An 8,092-nucleotide genomic window follows, 5' to 3' on the forward strand; every position below is an offset into this window, starting at 1 on the left:
TGGCAGAGAGGTTTGTTGCCAGGAGACGCCACTAGTGCTTTCCCTTCCCTATCTTCCTCCACTTTCTGCTCCCCACTTAGCTCTCTCTTTTCCTTACCAACCTCAACACCCTCTACTAAAAGTCCTGTGCCCCTCATAGCCCTATTCCCCCACATAAATTCCCTCTCAAATTCATGTAGAGCCCCAATCATAAGGACCGTGGGGCTGGGAAGAAGCCTCAGAAACTAATTATACCTGGATGGATATCTACTTTGCATCTTCTAAAGATTGCAGGAGATGGGCTAGATTCCTAAGGATCTTCGGAGGTGTGCATTAGTGAAGTTCTGCTCCCCCAGAACTGAGGCGGGAGGAGTGAATGCCCCTCTACCAAACTTCTGTTGCTACTCAGTCTTATGTTAAGTCAAATTGAAAAAAAACTAAGGCAGTTTCCTCACAAAAAACATTTTTACAGCAGTAAGTTAAACATGTAATCATAGCAAAGAAGGGAATTTTTTCCCCCAAAGGATCATGATTATTGGGGATTAGTCTGGTTGCTTAGTTGTAATGCTCAATGTTGTTATGGAGATCTACTTTTGAATTGATACATAAGCTTCATTCCAATATTTGCTAGTATTTTTTTGATCCACCTGTGTTGGTGTAACAGATTCAGTAGGCTACTCTGATTGGCCAAACTGAGTCCTGGCCATTAGTGGCCATAACCGAATTTAGGCTTTACTTAAAAATGGTTTTTAAACTCTTTTTGCGTCTGTAAGAGAGGGCTTTAGTGTAATTAGTAACTATTTACAGAGACTATTTACTGTCCCTCCCCCATGTTTTCCAGTGTTAATAGTTATAGTAACTTGACTAGAAACATGTAACAGGAGTGTGTTTCTCCCTCCTCCCTCCCCCTCCCCCATCTTCTACATTTCTAGGAAGTATTACGTCAGCTCCGTGCCTTACAGACAGTGGCCCAGCAGTGCAAGGAGATAAAACTCAACCAGGACTTGCAGCAAGCCAAGAACGATTACAATGGTCTACGGGCAGAACTTGACAACGTAGGATTTTTAATATCTGAACTATTCAAATGGAAGTGGTGATGCTGAGTTTTTATTTTATGTAAAATTTTAACTGTCCTCTTTTTTGTGTTTAAAGATCTATACATGACTAATATTTAAGTGCAACTAAATACATCACAGGTCAGAGCAAGCTGCGCTATGTTCCTCTCACAGGGTGAGCTGGTCCATTCAAAGACTGGGGCACAGCTGCACTTTTTCTCAGGTTTAGCCCATCTCCCTGTATGATGGGAATGAATACAAGGGTCATGTGACAGAAGCATGCATCTAAACAGGCCTGCTGGTTTAGATGCATGGCAGCCTGTAGTCATTCAAGAGAGAGACCCCCCCCCACGCCCCAAAAGTTCAGAGAGACACTCTCTCTCTCCTTAGTTCCCAGGCAGAGAGCCTGTGAAGAGGACAGGTGACAATTTTCCAGAACTCTAAGGCAGAAGACTTTGGGGGGAAGAGATTTACAAGGAACTGGAAACTGTGCAGGGATAAGCCTCCACTGATGGACCTGCAGGATGCAGAAATCCCAGCTAAGGGAGGGGCTGGACTGCAGGGATGGGCATGTTCTGATAAAAACCTGGAAAAACTTGAGGCATTATAAACGGAAAGGAATAATTGAGGCTGCTAAGGGTATGTTTGAGTGTTGTGTTATGATAATAAACCAAACTGGAAGAGAGCACTACTGTAAAATCGCCACATGTGATAGCTGGTTTGATGCAAGATTGAAGGTAAACTGAGGTAGCAGATGGGCCCAAAGGCAGTTTGGGGGTAATGCCCTGGAACCCTTCCCTTTAGACTTGTTCGGATTTGAGCACTGCTTCTTTTCTACCCACACTCTCTAATAGAAAACTGCTTTTTTATTTTTGATACACATGGTCTACACTGACTTAATACAGAGGTTCTAAATTTGTCCACGATAGCTGTCCGGCATAGCTATGTGTCATCCTAGCTGTGTGAGCACATTAATCAAACATTTTCTACAGCGGAGAAAATACTAACCACTACAAACACTCTTCTTTCCATGTTTACTCTTGAAACACTCGATTCATACTGAAACTTGGACGTCTAAAGGTTTTTATCCAGAAAAGCGTACTCCTTTCTAGAATGGAACTAAATTATTTCATTCTCATTTTTTTTCTCTCTTGATGTTGGTAATAAATTTACTTCCTTTTTAATTTGGAGTACTATAGAGCTCTTATGACAGATATAAAACAGATTAAAAAGGTTGAAAACCAGTTAGAATTTGGTGGTGTCACAGTTATGGTCTTGTTAACTTCCTGGTTTAGATAGCGATATAAAGTCAGGTGATAAATTTAAGATTGAGCATAGCACTACACTAATTTCCCTTTCCCCCGAAGAATGTAGTTCTGGAGACAGAGGTGCAAGCTGAATGTCTTTGTTGGTCCATAAATACAGGGAATTAAGGTGCACAAATACTGGTTTTTAAGAACATGTAACCTATTCCTTGAATATATAGTAAGTGGGAAAGGTAGAGTAATTTGTCAATCTCTTGATATTTGTGTGAGAGAAATAAAGCATCTGACTTGCTGTACCCAAACAAAAAGTGAGAACTGTGTTTTTCTCCGACATTTGGATTGTACAGAACTGAGTCTAGTTTGGTATTGATCCTTTCTGTTTGTTGGCTGTTCAATGGCATATTTGGTGATAGCTAATCATCAGTCCAACACCTAAACGTTACCTCTCAAATGAGCAGTTGAGGTCTGAGTGGGAATGGGGAAGCATCTTCTAAACCTAATAGGTGCTTGCTTTGACAAAATATGTTACGTTAAAAAAAATTGAGAGCAAGTGTTAAATCTGCTGCCCTTATGATTGAACTTAAAAGAAAGCTCTGGTTAGGATTCCCAATGATTAACAGACTGTACTATAAATATTGCTTAAATTATGAATATATTTATACATTACAACTATATACTTGAAAATGTGCCTGAAAATATTTTTCATATCCTTGCCCAGTCTTGAGTTAAAGATTTGTGTTACCTTAACATGTACTGTTTTTGGTATGATACAGAATCTAGAACCCGGGACTGGACAGTGAAAGGAGGATGGATTTTTCAGATATCTGGCCTATTTTTAATTGTACTTTTTTAAAGCCATCATGCTGAGTTTCAAGGATTAGGGCCAAATTCTGCTCTTAGTTATACAACGCAGAAGTCAACAGTTACTCCAAAGTTCTCTTTCTGTAAGAGGAAGCAGAACATAGCTTATTCTTTTTGCTTTGTTTTATAACGTATCTTTGGAGCTCATCATTTCAAGGGACATCAGGAATTGTTAATTTTTTTAAATAGATTAAATATGACTACAAATAAAATGTGATGTGTTTTCCTCATAGGCAATAGCAGTGAAACATCATTTGGAAAACAACTCCAATGAGCTTACAGAGAGGCTGTGCAGAGCAGAAGAGGCTTTACTGGCAAGCCAGTCAAAGCAAAATGAGTTGAGGAGAAACTTTGAGGTAAAGAAATCAGAGGGGCAACTGGAATAATTAACAATTTAAACTGGAAATCAGTAAGAACTGGTGCCATGTAGGCCTTACTGACTCACAGGGGAACTCTGCAAGCTGTGTGTTGGAGAATAGTGTATTTCCACCAGAAGTTGTGTTTCGATACTGTCTTAATCTGGCTGTCCTTTTTTGGACCATCTGAAGACTGTGACAATGTTCCTCCTCTGCCTTGGTGAGCCCTGCGCTTATTGGTGGATTTGCTCACCTCAGAGATTCATGGCAGCCCTCAGTTTGGACACTTTTGTGGCTCAAACCTGCCGTTCATTCAGCTAACCTCATCACTGGCCAGCATGGGGAAAAGGAAGGAGAACAATCCCCGCAGTCTCTGCTGACCCACCTTGGGTCAGGGGGACAGGCCAGGAACCTTCCCCTCTGGTGGGACTCACAGTCCAAGTCAACTCCTCTTAGGGTGACCAGATGTCCCGATTTTATAGGGACAGTCCCGATTTTGGGGTCTTTTTCTTATATAGGCTCCTATTACCCCCCCACCCCCTGTCCCGATTTTTGACACTTGCTGTCTGGTCACCCTGACTCCTCTTATATCCAATAGGGGGAAGGGAGAGGGGGGAACCTGGGCCTGCCCTCTACTCTGGGTTTCAGCTCAGGGCCCTGTGGATCGCAGCTGTCTACAGAGTTTCATGTAACACCTGTGTGACAGCTACAACTCCCTGCGCTACTTCTCCATAGCCTCCTCCCAACACCTTCTTTATCCTCACTACAGGACTTTCCTCCTGATACCAGATAGCATTTGTACTCCTCGGTCTTCCAGCAGCACGCCCTCTCACTCTCAGCTCCTTGCGCACCCTTCACTGACTGAAGTGAGGTCCTTTTTAAACCAGGTGCCCTGATTAGCCTGCCTATCTTAATTGATTCTAGCAGCTTCTTAATTGGCTCCAGGTGTCCTAATTAGCCTGTCTGCCTTAATTGGTTTCAGAAAATTCCTGATTTTTCTGAAACTGCCCCGTTATCTTACCCAGGGAAAAGGGACCTGCTTAATCTGGGGCTAATATATCTGCCTTCTCTCACTCTCCTGTAGCGGGCCCCTGCCCTGTGGACCCAACCGGCCTCCCCGCCCTTTCACCGTAAGCCGGCTATACGACTTGAAGCTGGTTCGTTTCCAGACTGCGCCAAGGAAACATCTATACACGCTCGTGCTCCACACCCTGCACTTCCTCACTCTCGCGTCACACCCCGACACAAAGTGGCGGGACCTCCTGCCACTTCTAGAGGGTGAGGAGCCCCGGTGAGCCAGCCTATACTCCACCCTGCTCCCAAGGCCTGCCGGGGATGTCAGTTGGCAGCTCCTTCATGGGGCCGTGAGCACGGGCATGTACTTGGCGCGGTTCACCCCCGTCCCGGGACACCTGCCTCTTCTGCGGCGTGAGGGAGACCCTGGCGCACGTTTACCTGGAGTACGCCAGGCTGCAGCCCCTATTCCGGGTCCTCACAGATATCCTGTTGCGTTTCTGGCTGCACTTTTCCCCTCACCTCCTTATTTATGCACTCTCTATCCGTGGCCCCACAAAGTCATGGGACCTCCTGGTCAACCTCCTCTTGGTCCTGGCTAAAATGGCCATCTATAAAACCAGGGAGAGGAGGTTGGCGGATGGAGTCTCCTGTGACTGTGGGGCCTCTTTCTGATCCTCCGTCCATTCAGGCATCCGGGCAGAGTTCCTCTGGGCGGCGTCCACTGACTCCCTTGACGCCTTCGAGGAGCAGTGGGCGCTGTCCGGGGTTCTCTGCTCAGTGTCCCATTCAGGTTCCCTTCGGACCCTTTGACCGCACTCCTGTCCCTGTTATTTCATTAGTTGTCCCCCAAAATCACTTGGTTTCCAGGTCTTGTGGATCCCCCGCTAAGGCTGGGGGGATCTTTTAGCAGTGTGGTTGTATGGTCAGGGTTTCAAAAAATTATTTTGCACCAGCTATACTACAGATAGGGTTACAGTTCATATGGAATTATTTGTCTAATCTAATTATGTCGTATGGTTCAAAAGACTCTTTGTTTAGTCCTAAAAATAAAATATATTAAATATCGGGTTGAGTTCATTTGGAAATTCTAGAATCATTAGCTGCTTCCTAAGTATACGTGTGTTTGGCCTAATTCCAAGATTTCGTGGAGGAATGGGTACTTTTTTGGTCACACAATCAATTTAAAGCAAGAGAAAATCCCCAAAATGATTTGTACATTTTTACTTTTTCAAGCACTATAGACTAGCATTATCATCAAAATTCTAACTATGAAGCCAGATCCTGACCTGGAATATATCAGCATAGCTCCATTGAAATCAATTAAGTTATTCCAATTTACATGAAAAGGATTTGGTTGTAAATTTTGATTTAAAAAAAAACCTTGATTGTAGATTAAAAGATTTTCCTTTTAATTTGGAATTAGAAGGAAAATGAAAGGGAAGAGAAGTCAGAATAGTCATAGAAGCAACATCCGAGATATATTTTTTTTAAGTTCTTATATTGTGCCAATTGCTGGTGTATCTGAATGCTTTCCAGAGTTAAGAATAATTAAGGTGACTAGCATCTGTTATTTGAGGTTTCTATTTCTCCCATATCCCCCAGAGCAGTGGTTTTCAACCGCTGGTCCACAGACCCCTGGGAGTTTGCAGACTGTCTAAGGGGTCCTCGAAAGGTTGTCCTTACAACGGAACAGTGGTTTTCAACCCGTGGTCTGTGGGGATCCAAAGAGCTCTGCGCCTCCATTTGAAATTTTCTGGGGTCCGCAAATGGAAAAGAGGTTGAAAGCCATTGTCCCAGAAGGTAAAGGGTGTGTGGGTAGGGTGGGGTGGGGGGAGTGTAAATATGAAAAATGGTGATGTTAGTTGTCATTCTAAGTTTTTGCAGGAGTGAATTTCATAGTATTGGGCCAGCTCCTGAAAAAGCCCTGTCTCCTGCATGTGCTAGTTTTACTTCTGATGTGTAGGCAGTTGTTCCCGAGGAACACAGCTACTGAAGTCTGAGAGAGTAAGATGGTATTTTGGGCCCATGTTCTTTATAACGTCAAAACTAAAGACAGATTTGATTGAGTGTTCTGTTGGGGAATCAGCGGAGTGAGTGAAACATAGGACTGATGTACTCAAGTGAACCTGTATTACTGAGGAGGTGTGCTGCTGTGTTCTGTAACTGTTGCAGATTTTTCAGGGCAGATGCATTCGAGTCTAAATACATTGGATTTCGATTATTCAAGCAAGAGTTAATGATGGCCTATGTGATTGAGGCCAAATTGTAATTGCAAATGATGGGATGGGATGTACATGAAGGTGGGAGAATGCATGTCTTGTAAATGGTTTTGTGAAAGTCCAGCATCAGAGCATGGGATTTTTTTGCAGCTATGTTAGGTTGTTGGTTCCAGATTTTTGTTGAATGCTTCTTAATCAGAGCCACTTGTGCTGAGTCACAGCAAGAGGGGCGGGCCATTTAAACCCCTTGAATTTCATTGGTATTTTGAACACGGGAAGCTCAGAATTCCTGCAGCTTTGAGACATTTGTCAGACATCAGCATTGTCTAAAAATTTTGTCTCTTGACAACTGTGTATTTTAGAATGATTGATGATAGAGTGTGTGTGTGTGTTTCTCGATATAACAGTTGGATATTTTGGACTAGGAGGTTGTGAAACAAAAGGAAAATAATTAGAAGCAGCAACGGTTTTATTCATGTTCTTTGGGTGACTTCTATCCTGTGTCAAGATCTGCTATGGGCAGGCAACAGGGAACTGGTTGCTGCTCCCTGGTTCCATATCCTGAGCCAGCTAAGTACTGCTGTGATCTGTGCCAGCTGGGAGATGTCCCAAAAGGATTATCTGCCCTCTGAGGATTGCCAAGAGTGCAGTTTGTGTTCCTAAATCATGTAAGTGCTTAGAAACCAAGGCCCAACTTTCCAGAGTCTTCATGGGACTCAGAGGGGTAGTATGCCACATCACACTACTCTCAGTTTATTGACTTAATCGACTGTTTTGTAACTAATGTTTTGTTGTAGGAAATGAAGAAGGAAAAAAACCTTCTTTGCTGCCAGTCTGATGAAAAAACACAAAAAATCCATCAGCTGGAAGAAGCACTAAAAATAGCCCAACACCTTCTAAAAGAGACCCAGAAGGATGCTGAAGAGATGAAAAGTGAGTGACACATTTCTACCTATTTAAATCCCGTTAGAAACTATTACTTCAGTGTGGGAGATCTGTAAACTTCATTATAAATGGTGATTTGAAGCATCCCCAAGAAATAATAAGTTCCCACTGTGTGATATAGTTCAATTAACTTTCAGCTAATACACGCAATTCTCTTTCCAAACTGAGATTTATACAAATATACTAACTCATAAAATTATATGGTTTTAAAGCAATTAAAAATGAGGACTAAATATGTCCCAAACAAAACTATATGGTCAGCAAAACAATGTGCTCCTGTGTTTTAAAATCCCAAGCAAACAAATATACCTCAAACTATTATCCTTTAGCTTGTATATGGACTCCATCAAGCTAAAACGTGATGAAATGTTACCCGCCGAGCCCTAATTTGACTT

At 42.8% G+C, this 8,092-nt stretch overlaps 1 long non-coding RNA gene across 1 annotated transcript; it reads left to right on the forward strand.

Annotated features, from left to right (window-relative positions):
* The first annotated feature begins 791 nt into the window (after positions 1-791).
* Positions 792-7,851, forward strand: LOC135980289 (uncharacterized). Its single transcript, XR_010597419.1, has 3 exons — positions 792-1,034; positions 3,394-3,516; positions 7,550-7,851. It is a non-coding gene; the product is annotated as an uncharacterized LOC135980289 (long non-coding RNA).
* The last annotated feature ends 241 nt before the right edge of the window (positions 7,852-8,092 follow it).

This window comes from Chrysemys picta, unplaced genomic scaffold (genome assembly GCF_011386835.1).
Source record: "Chrysemys picta bellii isolate R12L10 unplaced genomic scaffold, ASM1138683v2 scaf2541, whole genome shotgun sequence".
Taxonomy (NCBI): domain Eukaryota; kingdom Metazoa; phylum Chordata; order Testudines; family Emydidae; genus Chrysemys; species Chrysemys picta.